Source organism: Apodemus sylvaticus, chromosome 18 (assembly GCF_947179515.1).
Source record: "Apodemus sylvaticus chromosome 18, mApoSyl1.1, whole genome shotgun sequence".
Classification (NCBI taxonomy): Eukaryota; Metazoa; Chordata; class Mammalia; order Rodentia; family Muridae; genus Apodemus; species Apodemus sylvaticus.
In genome coordinates this window covers 50,545,204-50,563,090 of record NC_067489.1, presented here as the reverse complement: position 1 = coordinate 50,563,090, position 17,887 = coordinate 50,545,204, and positions in this window count along the sequence as shown.

Genomic DNA, 17,887 nt, shown 5'->3' with positions numbered 1-17,887 from the left:
AAAGTAACTTATAGTATTAAACAAAAAAGTAAGCATTCAGTGATAGAGTGTTAAACACTTCTTAATTCCTTTTTGATGGGATGTTCAGCGAGTAAAGAAAGATTTGAGGAAGCTGAGACCAGAGAGTTTTGGAGAGGCAGATCCTTCAAGGATAATCTGTTCTGATAAAACACAGTACTTAATTGACTGCAGTGTAAAGTCTTGTAAAATCTGCAGCGAGGATGAACAGCACAGCATAATCAGTTGATTCTATTTCAAATATTAGTGTTTTATTTTGGTATTTATTTACTTGTGTGTGTGTGTGTGTGTGTGTGTGTGTGTGTGTGTATACATATGTGTGTACATGTGTGTGTCAGAGCCTGTCTGGATCAGAAGGCAACTTTCTGGAGTTAGTTTCTTCTTTTCTTCATTGTTATCTCTGTGGTGGGGAGCTTAAATTTGGGGCTGTGGCAAGTGTTTTTAGCTGCTAAGCTACCTTGCTGTCCAAGACTGTAGTTTTGTACTGTATTCATTAGAATCCCTAGAATAAGTTACAGAAGGGTGAAGTCATTGACTCAAATTTTTTTACACCATGTACATAACATTCCAAGCTAGCAACAAAAGTCCTGAAACACCATGCTACCAGGGCAGGAAGAGAGGCAGAAGGTGCTTCTATAATACATATGTGAAATAGCAATTTTCATAAACATCTAGACTATTGAAAACATGTGCTCTTACTTGTGATGTGTTGTTAATTAAAACTGCATTTCTTCCAATCTTATATCATCATGAAAGGAAAATCTGAATTTTCAAATAATGTGGCTCTGTTAAGAGAACTGTGATAGAAGGATAGAGAAGTTAAGGTATGATGGAGTCTTCAAGGAACTATGCATTTTAGAGTATATGCTATGCCTAATGATTAGCTATTCACTTTGTCAAAGAGGCATCAGAACATATTAAATAACTATATTTATTATTGACAGTTCTGCTTGAAGCCAAGTACTGAAAGTTGATGAGATAATGAGTTTTGCTACAAAGACAAATTGTAGTTTTCATTAAAAAATTTGATGAATGTAGGCTGTAGAGCATATATATATATATATATATATATATATATATATATATATATATATATATTCTCTAGACAATACACATCAAAACCACAAATGTATATATTTTGTTGTAAATTCTTTTTCTATAAAAAATTTGAGTAGGCAAACATCAATTAATGACAACAACAAAATGCATTTTGGTTTTGAAATATTACTACTACTCTGTCACTCCAAAATATGCATAACCTTATCAATTTATTCACATGGTCTGTCTCACAATATTAAGTACTTATAGCTGTAGGATCATTTTATGCTAAATCATGAAGTTTCTGACCTGACATTAATATTTGGGAAGCTGATCTTGGAAATGATAGAAAATCTCTTAAAGTAACTTGGCAGATACTTAGCTTCTAAGCCAACAGACTCAACTGTTGAGTCCCTGGTGAGAGAAAGAAATGAAAGATAATTAACTTTTCAGGTAAATGAGGCACTCTGTTTCGTGTACACCACAACAGTATATTAGAAAGGTGGCTCAGTTAACATTCTGGCAACACAATTATCAGGACATGAGTTCAGCATCTGAGAGAAACACAGGCACACTTGTATTCTCAGCACTATGTGTGCAATGCAGATGGGACTAGAGAATATCTAGAGCCTGGCTGAATTGGTGAGTTCCGCACTCAGCAAGAGATTTGAGAAAGCAAGAAGGGAACACACTGAGAAAAATACCTGATGGTAACTTCTGGACTCCATATTTACCACAATACACACACACACACACACACACACACACACACACACACACACTGGTTATCCAATTCTTTAAATACCTATTATTTATTCATGTTCTTAAGAGATACCTAGGTGGAAGGTTATAATGACATAGGTCCAGTGCAATTCTTTTGTGTTATCTCTTTGAAAAATAGTTTTTCAGTTAACAATTGGTTTAATGAAATAGAAGTAGTAATATTAAATATGGATAAGTAAAGACCTTGAAACTTGTATTACATTTCAATATTTAAATAACATGTATGATAGTCTTTATTATTCTGCCAAATATAACCATTATATATAACAATGGAAAAATACTATATAATTACATATGAATACTTATAGTATTCTTTATGTCATTCAATATATCCCAGTGTGGGCAAATGCTGGAATGTAGAATAATCTCTATTACTGAATATTAACCTTTTTTTTTTTTTGATTTGTTTTTTCCGAGACAGGGTTTCTCTGTGTAGTCCTGGCTGTCCTGGAACTTACTCTGTAGACCAGGCTGGCATCTAACTCAAAAATCCACCTGCCTCTGCCTCCCAGAGTGCTGGGATTACAGGCATGCGCCACCACCTCCAAGCTACTGAATATTATCCAGACCATGGGGGAAAAAAATCTATAAATGAGTCACAGGAATTCAAATTAATTTTTATCTTTAAATAATAAATAATTGCTTGATTTAAATAGTGTTAAAGATAAAAATGATTTAGTATTATCTCCCTTTATATAAGATGTTGAAACAATCTGAGATCAGAGAGGTCTGAGGGGTTGGGAGGTAACTCTAGGAAGATAGGACAAGAGTCTTTTGACCACAGTTTCCTCAAAAGACAGAGTTTCTCTTGGAATGTTATTTTTCCCTCCTCCCAGGTGTAGTGGATAGGAATGAGTTTACTTCAGCTATTGTTACTCTTATGCAGCTATAGAAAACCATGGCATTGCCACATGGGGCTTGTTCCTATGGTCCTATACTTTACCCAGATGACTCTTGTTAACCCTGAAGGTGTAAATTGGCTGATAGTTTGATTAAGTTGGGTATTGCATGAGACTTTAGGCTGTCATATTTCAGGCTCTGCTCTCCATGGCTCATGACATCTAGATTGGTAAGAACTACAAAAAGCTGCTTGACAACTGATAGACTCTCACTAAAATATTCTTTATTATTGTGCTGTTTCTTTTTCAATGAAATATGGTAATGTCTGTATGATTTTGTGTATTCTGATAGTACTTTTTAATGTCATTTAATCAATTCAGCAAATATCTTTCAAAACAAATAATATTATATATGCCACTCACAATTTTGAAAACTTTAAACCAAACAAAGTAACTGTCAGGACTTTCAGTAATTGAATTTCTTGGAAAGCTGCTTTGGTTTGTCAGTTTTGACTTGACTGTCAAAGAAAACAAAATAACATGGGAACTCTTCTGAGATAAAACTCAAGGTATTTTGATAAAGCCACTCCAGAAAACTTCAGTGTTTTCTCAGAGGCTGCTTGAACTGGATTATTCCCACCCTTGTGTGAGTAAGTTCATTTTAGACTTGAGTTTATATTATCTGATCCTGGGATATGAGCTTTACTAATGGCCTGTCAATAGCAGTACATACTTCTTCCGGTATAGGATGCACACCAACATTATTTAAAGTGCCCTCCATACCCTGTGTCAATTACTTCATAAGTGTAATTCATCTTTTACTGCTTCCATGCATAAATTGCCTGTAAATGGTTAGTAGTTAATTAGCCTAGAAGGAAGTCTAAATTATGAAAACAAGTTGGAAGAAAAAAGTGTCATAAAATGAATGGGTGTTTTCCCATTCTTATCTAATAAAGTAACATTAATCAGACCCCTCTGGAAATGTACCCTGGACAACCACTCAGCCTTTTTTGTACTCACTTCCCATTCAAGGTTTCCCTTGGTGTGTGCTTGTCCCCAAAGGACTTGACTATATTAAGAAGAGATTGTCAGTTCTCCAAATATAAAGATATTTGTTCTATATACTTGTTACTTTTGAATACTGAGATCTGAATGCTCAAACATGAACACTTATCTATAAATGGAGAAAACCTTATTATATGTTGACAGAATGCCATTGGTTTCTATTAATCAATAAATTACTAGATAAATGCATAAAACTGCTTGCTCAAGAGTTTTATTTTTAAAGTTTCAAATATATCAAATGGAAGAATGTTGATAGAAAATCAACCGCTAACATAGAAACCACAGACTTGCCAAATTTTAAATTCATGTAAAACAAATGCAACAGAAATATTTTAAATTAAAAAAAATGCTTATTTCAGGAAGAAGAATTTGGATAGAATGGACATGTTGTTGAAACCAGTTCATAGCATTTGCTAGGACTTTTAAATTACATTGTTTTATGTTTTGAATTTATTCATATGAGAGGGTCAAGCATGGCCCACCTCCCATGCATGCAAGGCAGAAGACAGCATGCAGAAGTCATCTGACACATTTCACATGTAGTTCCTTGGGATCAAACCAGATAGCCAAGCTTGCTGGCAAATGGCTTTACCTGCCAAGCCATCCCACTGGCCTCTAAGGACTTTATAAATATTCTAGATTAAAATTATCATAAGGAGAAAATGGAACTAGATTTTATGAACATAAATGATGGTGGTGGGGTGTGAACTTCCATGTGGTACTTCCCTTGTGTGGTGGGGTGGAGGTATGGGATGTGGAACAGTCAGAGAGTGGACTGGGAGGAGAATAAAATTTGGAGTGTAAAAAAAGTGAGAAATGTATAATAATAATAATAATGTCTTTCAAGTTGTATTTTTCTTGCCCTAGCTCAAAAGACTGAATGTCCTGGAGTTTTTAAACCTCAAAGTCTGACACCAAGCAATACACCTCCTCCACCAAGGCCACAACTCCTAGTCCTTCCTAAGTATTCTATAATCTGAGGACAATACATCGGATGTATGAGACTATGAGGGCAATTCTCATTAAAATCACCAAAATTGACCATGAAGGAGAAGAATAGATATATTGTCATTTACTAGGTTGATAATTCTAAACTGTTCAGTTTTCCAGCCTGTGACATGGTACCATCCACAAGGACGAATGTTACTATTCCTTAGTTAAATCTCTCTAAAAATATCTAAAGAGGATAGTGACTTAAAAACTTAAGTAATTCCAAATTTAGTCAAATTGTCAGTTAAAACTCACCCTGAAAAAACATAAATCATATATATATATATATATATATATATATATATATATATATATATATATAGATGTAGATGTAGATGTAGATGTAGATGTAGATGTAGATATAGATATAGATATATAGATGCAAACTCAAGAGGTTTATTTTCCAGTATGTTGGAGTCAAACCTCAATCTGTCACTCAAGATGAGTGATGAGGAGACCACCAAATGACGATTACAAGCAGTTTTTACACTTTAGGGGCACAGGTTACATCAACAAGGTTACAGTTCAAACTTATTGGCTAAGCATATTGTCCTTTACATTTATTGGCTAACACATTTGAACTCTACCTGGTACTTTCTAGAGGTTCAGGTGACTATCATTCAGTACATTCTGAGAATTTTTTTTTTTACTCAAGAATGTTCCTGTGAGTAGAGAATGAAACTTGCCCTAACTCTGAACCCAGGTGGGAGGGAGAAGCTGTAAGGAGGGCTCAGGACTGGAAAACTCCTTCTGGTCACGTCCCATATTTCCCCCTTTTACTCATATAAGCTCCAATTCTAGAGCTATGCGCAGGGTTGTTGAGTAACTAATTCATATTGCTGGAGCTAGGCCATCAGTTGTACTGATCCTATTCTCTCTTCTATGAAGGCTATAAGATTGTTCAATATACAGGGTCCGAAGTTCAACAATAGTATGAGAACAATTAAGGGTCCTAACAGGGTGGATATGAGGGTGGTAACCAAGGGGAGGTATCAAAAAGAGAGTGATACCAGCCTTTACAATTTTTTCATTTTGTTGGCATCACTTTAATCTTTCTTACAAATTGGCGAGGAACACTCTAATCACTCCCAAGAGATTTACATAGAAACAGCATTTCTCATGTAATGTACCACATAGCTTTCACTGTTGTAAAGATACCACATCTAGCCCTCTTCTATTCTGTAATACAACATCTGGTAGGGAATTACAGCTAAATTGCAAATCCTTATGTGAATGGGATAAATATAGAGATAAGAATATAGTGAATATAGTGAATGGGATAAATATAGAAATAAGAATATATATGTATTCTGCCATTTCACTTTATTCTATTTTGGTTGAGAATGGTTTTCTTGTGCTTATTGTTATACATTTTGATGGGCTATACATAAGTAAAGGAACACAAGATTACAAACAAATGTTGAGGGTTTAGATGGACTTGCTGACCATTTTAATCCTTTTTTAACCTTTTTAAAAAATCTACCTCTGAGATTAGAGAAACTTGTCTTGCAGAGGACTGGAACTTGGTTCCTAATGCCTGGGTCTAACTCCTCACAACCTTCTGTAATACTAGCTCTAGTGAATCTGACATTCTCATTGTAATTTACAGATACTTTTTCTTATACATACACACAAATATGTATTATTGTGTAATAAATCTTGGTGTTTACTTCAGCTTTCACACAGACTTTGCCCCTAAACTCTTCATACCTAAATGCAGAATCTGCCCATACCCCAGGTCCGTACATGGTAATTCTACATTTCTTTTATCCAACCTCACACTCTCCTGGAGTAAAAAATTATGCATAGATTGTCTCTAATATTTTCTAACAAATTATCAACATATCTATATTTTACTTAGTTATATATTTACTAGCAATATAGACACTCATCAGTTGACTTTGAAATGTTCAGATAATTTATGTCAAATAGTTAAAAATACTTAGGCATTTATTTTTACCAATTTGTAGCTTTCTACAATGACATTTACATCATGTATAGAAAGATAAATGGATGTAAAAATTACCACATTAAAAATTCTATAATTTCTTCCCTTGTTTGAAGTTACATTATTATTATTGCATATAGTTAAATGTTTGAATCTAGATTTGATATCACTTCTTAGTCACCTTGCTAAACAGTGTAAATATCTGAGACATTTTCCACAATGGCTATAAGATATTTGTCAAAGAGATTTAGTAGTCCTTTAATTTGGTAATCTTCACTCTCTTCTATACCTATTATCCTTAGGTTTGGTCTTTTCATTGTGTTCTGAATTTCCTGGATGTTTTGGGTTAGGACCTTTTTGCATTTTTCATTTTCTTTCACTGTTGTTTCAATGTTTTTAATAGTATCCTCTGCACCTGAGATTCCCTCTCCTATCTCTTGTATTCTGTCGATGATACTTGCATCTATGACTCCTGATCTCTTTCCTAGGTTTACTAAATCTCTTCAACAAAATTGTAGAAGAAAACTCCCCAAACCTAGAAAGAGATGCCCGTGAGTATACAAGAAGCCTACAGAACTCCAAATAGACTGGACCAGACAAGAAATTCTTCCTGTCACATAATAATCAAAACAACAACTGCACAAAATAAAGAATATTAAAAGCAGTAAGGGAAATATGTCAAGTAACATATAAAGGCAGACCTATCAGAGTTACAGCAGACTTCTTATCAGAGAATATAAAAGCTAAGAGATCCTGGGAAGATGTCATGCAGACATTAAGAGAACACAAATGCCAGCCCAGGGTGCTAAACCCAGTCAAACTCTAAATTAACATAGATAGAAAAACCAAGATATTCCACAAGAAAAAGAAATTTACACATTATCTTTCCACAAATCTAGCACTACAAAGTATAATATATTGAAAACTCCACACACAAAGGGAAACTACACCATAGAAAAAGCAAGGAAGTAATCTACTTTCAACAAACCCAAAAGAGGTTAGCCACACAAATATAATTCCACCTGGAACAATAAAAATGACAGGAAGCAAAAATCACTTTTCCTTAATATCTCTTCACATCAGTGGACTCAATTTTCCCAAAACAAGACATAGACTAACAGACTGGATACATAAACAGAACCCAGAATTTTGATGCATACAGGAAACACACTTCAGTGAGAACGACAGACTCTACCTCAGAGTAAAAAGTAAAAAAAAAAAATTCCAAGTAAATAGTCCTAAGAAACAAGCTGTAGTAGCCACTCTAATAGCAAATAAAATCAAACTTGAAGCAACAATTGTCAAAAAAAGATAAGGAAGGACACTTCACACTAATCAAAGGAAAAAATCTACCAAGATGAACTCTCAATCCTGAATATTTATGATTCAAATGCATGGGCACCCACATTCATAAAAGAAAGTTTATTAAAGATCAAAGTACACATTGCATCTCACACAAGCGTAGTGGGAGACTTCAATACACTCTCAGCAATGGACAGCTCATGGAAATAGAAAGAAAAGAGAAACACAGTGAAACTACAAAAGTTACGATCCAAATGGACTTTACAGATATCTGTAAGACATTTCATCTTAAAACAAAAGAATATAACTTCTTTTCAACACTTCATGGTACCTTCTCCAAAATTGAACATATAATTGCTCACAAAACAGTCCTCAACAGATACAAGTAGAATGCAATAATCCCATGTATCTTATCAGATCATCACAGACTATAGCTGGTGTTCAATAACAACAAAAACAACATACAGCCCACATAAACATGGACTCTGAACAATACTCTACTCAGTGATAACTTGATCAAAGAAGAAATAAAGGAAGAAATTAAAGACTTTTTAGAAGTTAATGAAAATGAAAGCACAACATACCTGAACTTATGGGACACAATGAAAGCAATGCTAAGAGGAAAACTCATTGCTCTGAGTGCCTCCAAAAATAATTTGGAGAGATCATACACTAGGAGCTTAACAGCATACCTGAAAGTTCTAAAACAAAAAGAATCAAATACACACAAGAGGAGTAGACAACAGGGAATAGTCAGACACAGGTCCGAAATCAACCATGTAGAAACCAAAAGAACTATACAAAGAATCAGTAAATCTCAGTAAATTGTTGGTATTATAATAGCATATACAACAAGATGAAGCAGTGTGAAAGGAAATATTGAGAACAAATGAGATGTGGGAGCTTACAAAAATATCACAGTCCCATTTTTACCATATGTTTTAGGATATTTGATGGAGTTATATGTTAATTAAATGTTAGTAATTAGACGATCACAAAAACCAAAAACCAAATTATATTGACCAAATATCACTTTCAATATGCTGTAGGGACGTGGTCCAGTAAAGAATGTATATAGAATTCGTGGGTGGTGAACTGTTATCTGTAGGTAGAAGAATTTCTTAATGGATCTCACTGTGGGTCTTATGAATGACTGAGGTTTTTGTTTGCAATAGCTGTAAAATGTTAGCTCAGTTTGTTAGTTTTTGAAGTGATAAAATGCAGATTTCTAAAACTTTAACTTTCTTCCCTGTAGAGCTCTGTGTGTGGAGAAGAATCCTTGTTCTCTTTCACTTATGTAAAGGTCCTAGGTTGCTATTTCAGAAATCTATGTGCTCTTGGCTTACGTCATTTAACAACATGTTAAACATTTTTCAAGTCATTGTTTGTCAGAGAGAGAGAGACAGAGAGAGAGACAGAGACAGAGACAGAGAGAGACAGAGTACAGGTATTTATGAAGGACCATGTAAGCAGCTTCTACACCATCCATCTTACATCCAATCAGTAAAAAAATTCTACCATTTTATTAAGTTGGATTATCAAAATATCTCCACAACTAACTCCACCTTTTGTAAAACTTCTTCATAAATGTCCTCATTCCATTGCTTTTAATGTTATGTTTCTTTATTAAATATAGAATCAGTAAGTGTATGTATGCAAAGGGCTTTTAGAACTGCTGATATGCTACTCTGGAAGTATGTCTATTATCCTGTACTATGTCACTTTCTGAGTGTTCATAGAGCATATAACTTACAGATTTTACTGTTAGAAATCTTTGGTTCTCTTAAAAACAAGTTTGATAAATTGGTCAGATATTGAATGGATTTTTGTCAAGTTGATTTTTTAAAAAAATATTAGAATTCACAATGCGGGCAATAAACAGAATTAAAACTAATTATTTTAACAAACACAGAAATCTATACCTATTTCATAATAATCCTCAATATATTTTTACTTAAAACATCATTTTAAAGATTGATTTTGTAAGATACTTAATGTGTCTTGAATTGCAACATAGGTAGTATTTAAAAAACGTCTAAATTACTAAAAGTTCAATACTCTTTTGTTAGTTCAGACATATCAAACCCACAAAATATTAAAAGATATTTAAGATATTATTTGTATTTAGTTGTACATATTTATTTGTGTGCTTTTGTATATGTGGTATGGGCTACACTTAGAACTATGTTCAGCTAGAGATAAGCAACATACAGGTGTCCTGCTCTCTCTGCATTGTGCCTTGTCAGCAAAGTAGTCCCTGAACCAGGGATGCCTAGGTTCTATATTTTAAAGACAAGTTTTAATAAGTACATTGACAAGTATTTATTCAGAATTCTGATGCTAAGAATTTCATTTTCATTATGATATTTTGTGATTGATTTATCCCTTACAATTTAACTTTGTGCTCACTGTTCATTTTAATGTGTGTGTATGTGTGTATGTTTGCAAATGAGTATGTGTGTTACCGTAACATGCTTACAAAAGTTAGAGTACACTTATCAAAAATCATTTCTTTACTTCTATGTGGATCCTAGAGATGCAACTGACCTAGTCAGCCTTAACAGAAAATACCTTATCTGTGAGAGGTCTCCTTGTGCTATCGTTGCTTTATACATAATACAGGAGACTTTAAAGCACCAATGGATGATGCCATAGGCTTCATACTGTTTTAATAAAATATATAACTTTGTTTTACTAATGTGATTCTAGATCACACCTGTAGTGATGCAGTATTATTTCATGTGTCCCTTAAAAATGAATAATTAATTGTCTTTTACTTGGCATATGATTTTTATATTTTTTTGTCTACAATCTTTTAGGAAATGTGAATTTATATCCTCTCAATATATATATATATATATATATATATATATATATATATATATATATAGCCCACTTCTTTTGTTCTACCCTAAGATTAAAATTCCTGCCTTAACCTACTTCCCTATTATAGCCTAATATTGGATTCGAACTTACCTTCTCTATCATGCCCTAATATAAGATTTCTGCTTGAACTTACTGTCTTGTCATTGCCTAATGGCAGATACCTGCCTGGAGTCCATTTCCTTTTCCTTGGCCAAGATCAAGGAAAATATATATATATATATATATATATATTTCAGCTAGTGATTCTGGAGAGTGTACTCGTGGTTCTTACGTTATAAAAAAGTAGTAATTAAAGATGTTGTTATTTAACAAAATCAACCTATTGGTGGCCAAAGTATATGGCTTGAAACTAAAAATCATTAACAGGAGTCATTAACAGGCTACCATCCAAGGACAGGTACAAATAACACAAACAAGCTGCATGTGACCTTGAAGATGGGTAAGGAAGGCATTCATGTGAGAAGAAGCTTGTTTTTGAAATAAAAAAGGGAAGAGATGTTGAGAGACTTAGAGGGCCATGTCTCCTGGCTGGATCCTGACATGACCTTGGCCAAGGAAAAGGGAATTGGCTCCAGGCAGGTATCTGCCATTAGGCAATGACAAGACAGTAAGTTCAAGCAGAAATCTTATATTAGGGCATGATAGAGAAGGTAAGTTCGAATCCAATATTAGGCTATAATAGGGAAGTAGGTTAAGGCAGGAATTTTAATCTTAGGGTAGAACAAAAGAAGTGGGCTTCAAGTGGATTTCTGGCCTGGACAAGGAGGTGGGCTCAGGTATTTTGGTCATTCTTACACACCCTTAGAAACAACTATCACTGTGGAGTAATCAGAGGACTTTGATTATTGCTCTATTTTGTGTTTACTGTCTTGCTTGTCCCTCATTGTCCTACTACTACCCTTAGTACTTGCATGTCATTAAAATGGCATAAAAGTGGATTGGAGAAAATTAAATCTGCCTTCTGTCTCAGAATTGACTGGGGTCATGTTGCAGAGAAGGGGAGGGGAGGAGAGAGATATTTTGGTGAGAAGAAATACTCTTTGCCTCCAGAAATATTAATCAATTATATAAGACAATGTTTCATTCTACATTCATAAATCTACTTTATCAATACTTTTAGAGCTCTCTGGAGGGGACCAGCCAGGAACACACAGGGCACAAGATCAGTGGAGCACCTGGGACAGAATTCTTCCTGCCACCATTTGCACCAGGGAATTGGGAGACTCCACAGCCTTCTGTGCAAAGCCTGCCAGGAAAGGGAACTCTGGCAGCAGTGCTTTCACTTCTGATCTCAGAGGAGTAAGGACACAGGTTTACAGGCCCACAGGAGGAAAAAACTCCAACCAGAGACAATAATACCAACTAGCACCAGAGTTAAGCAGATAGCTAAAGGCAAGCACAAGAACCATTCCAACAGAAACCAAGGCCACATGGCAACATCAGAACCCAATTCTCCCACCAAAGCAAGTCTCAGATACCCCAACACACCAGAAAAGCAAGAGTTGTATTTAAAATCGTATCTCATGATACTGATAGAGGGCTTCAAGAAAGACTTAAATAACTCACTAAAGTAATACAGGAAAACATTGGTCAACTGGTAAAAGCTCTTAAAGAGGAAACACAAAAAAAAAATCCCCTTAAAGGCATACAGGAGATGCCGTTTCAACAGGCAGAAGCCCTTACAGAAAAAACATTAAAAATCCCTTAAAGAATTACAGGAAAACACAAACAATCAAGTGAAGGAACTAAATAAAACCATCCAGGATCTAAAAGTGGACTTAGAAACAATAAAGAAACTACAAAGTAAGTCATCTCTGGAGATAAGAAACCTTGGAAAGAATTCAGGAGTCATAGATGCAAGCATCAACAACAGAATACAAGAAATAGAAGAAAGAAACTCAGGTGCTGATGATTCCATAGAAAACATAGCCACAAACAGTATAAAGTACCTTGGGGTGACTCTTACCAAACATGTGAAAGATCTATATGACAAGAACTTCAAGACTCTGAAGAAGGAAATAGAGGAAGACCTCAAAAAATGGAAAAACCTCCCATGCTCATGGATCGGCAGGATTAATATAGTTAAAATGGCCATTTTGCCAAAAGCAATATACAGGTTCAACGCAATACCCATCAAAATCCCAACTCAATTCTTCATAGAGTTAGAAAGAGCAATTCTCAAATTCATCTGGAAAAACAAAAAACCCAGGATAGCTAAAACTATTCTCAACAACAAAAGAAATTCCGAGGGAATCAGTATCCCTGACCTCAAGCAATATTACCAAGCAATAGTGTTAAAAACTGCATGGTATTGGTACAGTGACAGGCAGGCAGATAAATGGAACAGGATTGAAGATCCAGAAATGAACCAACCTGTGACCACTTGATCCTGGACAAAAGGGCTGAAAACATCCAATGGAAAAAAGATAGCCTTTTCAACAAATGGTGCTGGTTCAACTGGAGGTCAGCATGCAGAAGAATGCGAATTGATCCATCCTTATCTCCTTGTACTAAGCTCAACTCCAAATGGATCAAGGACCTCCATATAAACCAGATACTCTGAAGCTAATAGAAAAGCAACTGGGGAAGACCCTTGAGGACATCGGTACAGGGGGAAAGTTCCTGAACAGAACACCAATAGCTTATGCTCTAAGATCAAGAATTGACAAATGGGACCTCATAAAATTACAAAGTTTCTGTAAAGCAAAGGACACCATCAAAAGGACAATTCGGAAACCAACAAATTGGGAAAAGATCTTCACCAACCTTACATCAGATAGAGGGCTAATATCCAACATATACGAAGAACTCAAGAAGTTAGACCCCAGAAAACCAAATAACCCTATTAAAAATGGGGTACAGAGTTAAACAAAGAATTCTCACCTGAAGAACATCAGATGGCGGAGAAACATCTTAAAAAATGCTCAACTTCACTAGTCATCAGGGAAATGCAAATCAAAACAACCCTGAGATTTCACCTTACACCAGTCAGAATGGCTAAGATTAAAAACTCAGAAGACAGCAGATGTTGGAGAGGATGTGGAGAAAGAGGAACACTCCTCCACTGCTGGTGGGGTTGCAAATTAGTACAACCACTCTGGAAATCAGTCTGGCAGTCCCTCAGAAAACTGGGCATGTCACTTCCGAAAGATCCTGCTATACCACTCCTGGCCATATACCCAGAGGACTCCCCAGCATGTAATAAGGATATATGTTCCACTATGTTCACAGCAGCCTATTTATAATAGCCAGAAGCTGGAAAGAACACAGGTATCCATTAACAGAAGAATGGATGCAAAAAATGTGGTATATCTACACAATGGAGTACTATTCAGTCATTAGAAACATGAATTCATGAAATTCTTAGACAAATGGATGGAGCTGGAGAACATCATACTAAGTGAGGTAACCCAGTATCAAAAGATCAGTCATGGTATGCACTCACTAATAAGTGGATATTAGCTTGGAAAACTGGAATATGCAAAACATAATCCACACTTCAAATGAGGTACAAGAAGAACGGAGGAGTGGCCCCTAGTTCTGGAAAGACCCAGTGTAGCAGTATAAGACAAAACCAAATCAGGGAAGTGGGAAGGGATGGGTGGGAGAACAGAGCGAGGGAAGGGGGCTTATGTGACTTTCGGGGAGTGGGGAACCAGAAAAGGGGAAATGTAAATCATTTGAAATGTAAATAAAAAAATATATATCGAATAAAATATAAAAAAAAAAAAGAAAACATTGACTCTACAGTCAAAGAAAATGCAAAATGCATAAAGCTGGTAACCCAAACCATCCAGAAACTCCAGGACACAATGAGAAGACCAAACCTAAAGATTATAGGTATAGATGAGAGCAAAGATTTACATCTTAAAAGGCCAGTAAATATCTTCAGCAAAATTGTAGAAGAAAACTTCCCTAACCTAGAGAAAGATGCTCATGAATATACAAGCAGCCTTCAGAACTCTAAACAGACTGGACCAGAACAGAATGTCCTCCTGGCACATAATATTCAAAACACCAAATGCACTAAACAAAGAAAGAATATTAAAAGCAGTAAGGGGAAAAGGGCAAGTAATTTATAAAGGCAGACCTGTCAGAATTACACCAGACTTCTCACCAGAGATGATGACAGCTAGAAGATCCTGGGCATATCTCATATAGACTCTAACAGAACACAAATGCCAGCCCAGGCTACAATACCCAGCAAAACTCTCCTTCATCATAGATGGAGAAACCAAGATATTCCATGATAAAACCAAATTTACACAATATCTGTCCACAAATCCAGCCCTACAAGGAGAGTTGGTGGAAAATGCCAACATAAGGAGGGGAACTACACCCCAGAAAAAGCAAGTAAGTAATCTTCTTCCAACAAACCTAAAAGAAGATACCCACACAAACATAAAAACAACATCAAAAATAACAGGAAACAACATTCACTCTTTCTTAATATCTCTCAACAATAATGGACTCAATCAACTCCCCAATAAAAAGACATAGACTAACAAAATATTTTTCATGGAAATCTTCAATTTTATCAGAAAATGTTTCTAATTCCCCTTTTAATTAATTTAGTAATGCTTTTTATGTCTACCATTTTATCTGCATTATTTTTCATAATCTTCAATTATAATATCGTTCTATGTATTTCTTCTATTTTATTAGAAATGTTTTAATGTAAATCTTTGATTTTATCACAAATGTTTGTAATTCCACCTTCAATTAATTTTCAAAGAGTTTTTTACCATTGTATATGTAAAATTTTCCATGAAATAGTCAATTTTAACGAGTTAGTCTACATATTTCTTGAATTTTACCAGAAATATTCTCCATGTAAATCTTAAATCTTATCTGAAGATATTTATAATTACACCTTCAATCAATTTAGAATTATGTTTATGCCTATCATTTCATCAGTGTAATTTTATGATAATCTTTAATTTTTACAGGTTTTTCTATATATTTCTTCAATTTTATCAGAAATGTTTTCCATGTAAATCTTCAAGTCTATCAGAAAATGTTTATAATTCCACTTTCAATAAACTTAGGAATACTTTTATGCCTACCATTATTATATCTACATAAAATTTTCCAGGATAATCTTCAATTCTAACATGCTTTTTTCAATTTTTCTACCATTTCATCAGAAATATTTTCCATGTAAATCTTCAATTCTATCATAAAATGTTTCTATACCATAATTCAATTAATTTAGCAATGTTTTACATGTCTACCACTTTACTCTTTAATTTTCCATGAAAATTGTCAATTTTAACGTGTTTATCTGAAATATTTTCCATGTGTTTTTACTTCCCTTTTCAATAAAAAAAGAAAGAAAAAACAGTTTTTGAATTTGTTTGACATACTATTACAAAGTTTTCCAAACAATCTGCTTTAATAAATAGAAATTTATTTTCTTACTGTGTTGGAGTGTACAAAACCAAGACAATGCCAGCCAAATTTGTTTCTAGTAAATCGCCCTTCCTGATTGCAGATAGGAATGACTACATGGTTAAATCCTCCTGTAATATGTTAATTGCGAATGTAATAGGGCCTAGAATTGTCTTGAAGATAAATTTGTAGGCAATTGAGTGCATGTGTTTGAGACAAAAAGCATTTATAATCACCAAACTGAATGAAAGGAGGGAAGCATATTGGACACCAGTGTTTATCACTCTGTTTTATGACTTCTAGTAAATGCGATCAGCTTCATATTTTCTTACCACCATGACTTCTTCTAAGCCATGAGGCAAAATAAACCAGTTCTTCTTTAAGTCACACTCGCCAGTTTTGTTTGTGTGTATGTCAATGATAAAAATACAAAACAAAACTAAACAAAGAATTTCCCTGAAGAAAAGAAGAAAAAAGAAGGAAGAGTTAGAGAAACTCAGAGGAGATGTTGAGAAAGGGGGCAAAATAATGCATTCTTTGTTTCCCACATTTATAAAGTCAGCGGTCCTGTTAGACACTATGATACCATTTGTCATTATCTCTGTAAGAGGCCAATTTCTGAACACATTTTCAGACAGTGAGCATATTTCCTCATCATATGAACTACAGGGACTTTATTAGTCTCGTTCTAGACAAACGGTCAGGCAGAGAGGCACCTTAATCATATTTTCCTGTGTATCCCGCCCATATGTTTGTTGTCTGACTCTTAATGGCCCAGGCTGTCATTAAGGGGTAAAGGGGATTTTACCAAAGTAGCTCATGATCTATATCTTTTCTTGGCGTTTAAGTCCTGTGAATTATTCTATTATTTTTACCTATATTTATATTTTGATATCAAATATTTTTGTATTATTTGTAATAGCTAAGCACTAAATAAAAATTATACCAAAATAATAAGCTGTGTTATTTGAAGATGTATGCATCTGAGCAAACTTTTTTGAGCCACCATCACCTTAAGCCATACTTGTAGCACAGCTATTTAAATGTTTGGAACTGATTGTCTGATGACTTCTTCAAAGTAAGTTATTAGATAAGCATTATTGGTGAAAATTTTTAATACGTAAGTTGTTCATTATCTCTTTAGAAAAACATAGGTAAAATAGTGTCTTTATACTTGTTTTTACATTTTCTTTCAATATAAATATACTTTTTATAGGATAAAATGTCTAATTTAAATTGCCTGTGTTTAATCTGCTCTTTTAAATTAAGATTTATGCAAGAAGAGCATCTGCCACATTTTTTAAATTTTGTTAATTATGCTAAGTATCATTTTTCTCAAGAGTTTAAATTTTAGCTTGCTATAGTAATAAAATGCCTTTTAATTTTTTGTCTTGTTTTAGAAATTAATAATTCTTAATTTACAGCAGGGCAAGTACATGATTTTAAACTTAACAGACTTAAAATTTTTAGTGATTTGAAACAGTCAAGATGAATGACCTCCTCATACAGATTTTGTAATTTGAATAAATACAATTTATGGCTATGCTATTCTTAATGGAGAAGTATTATTAGACACATTTAGTCAATTTCACTGCATCTATTAAATAAATGAATTAAAAACTGTTAT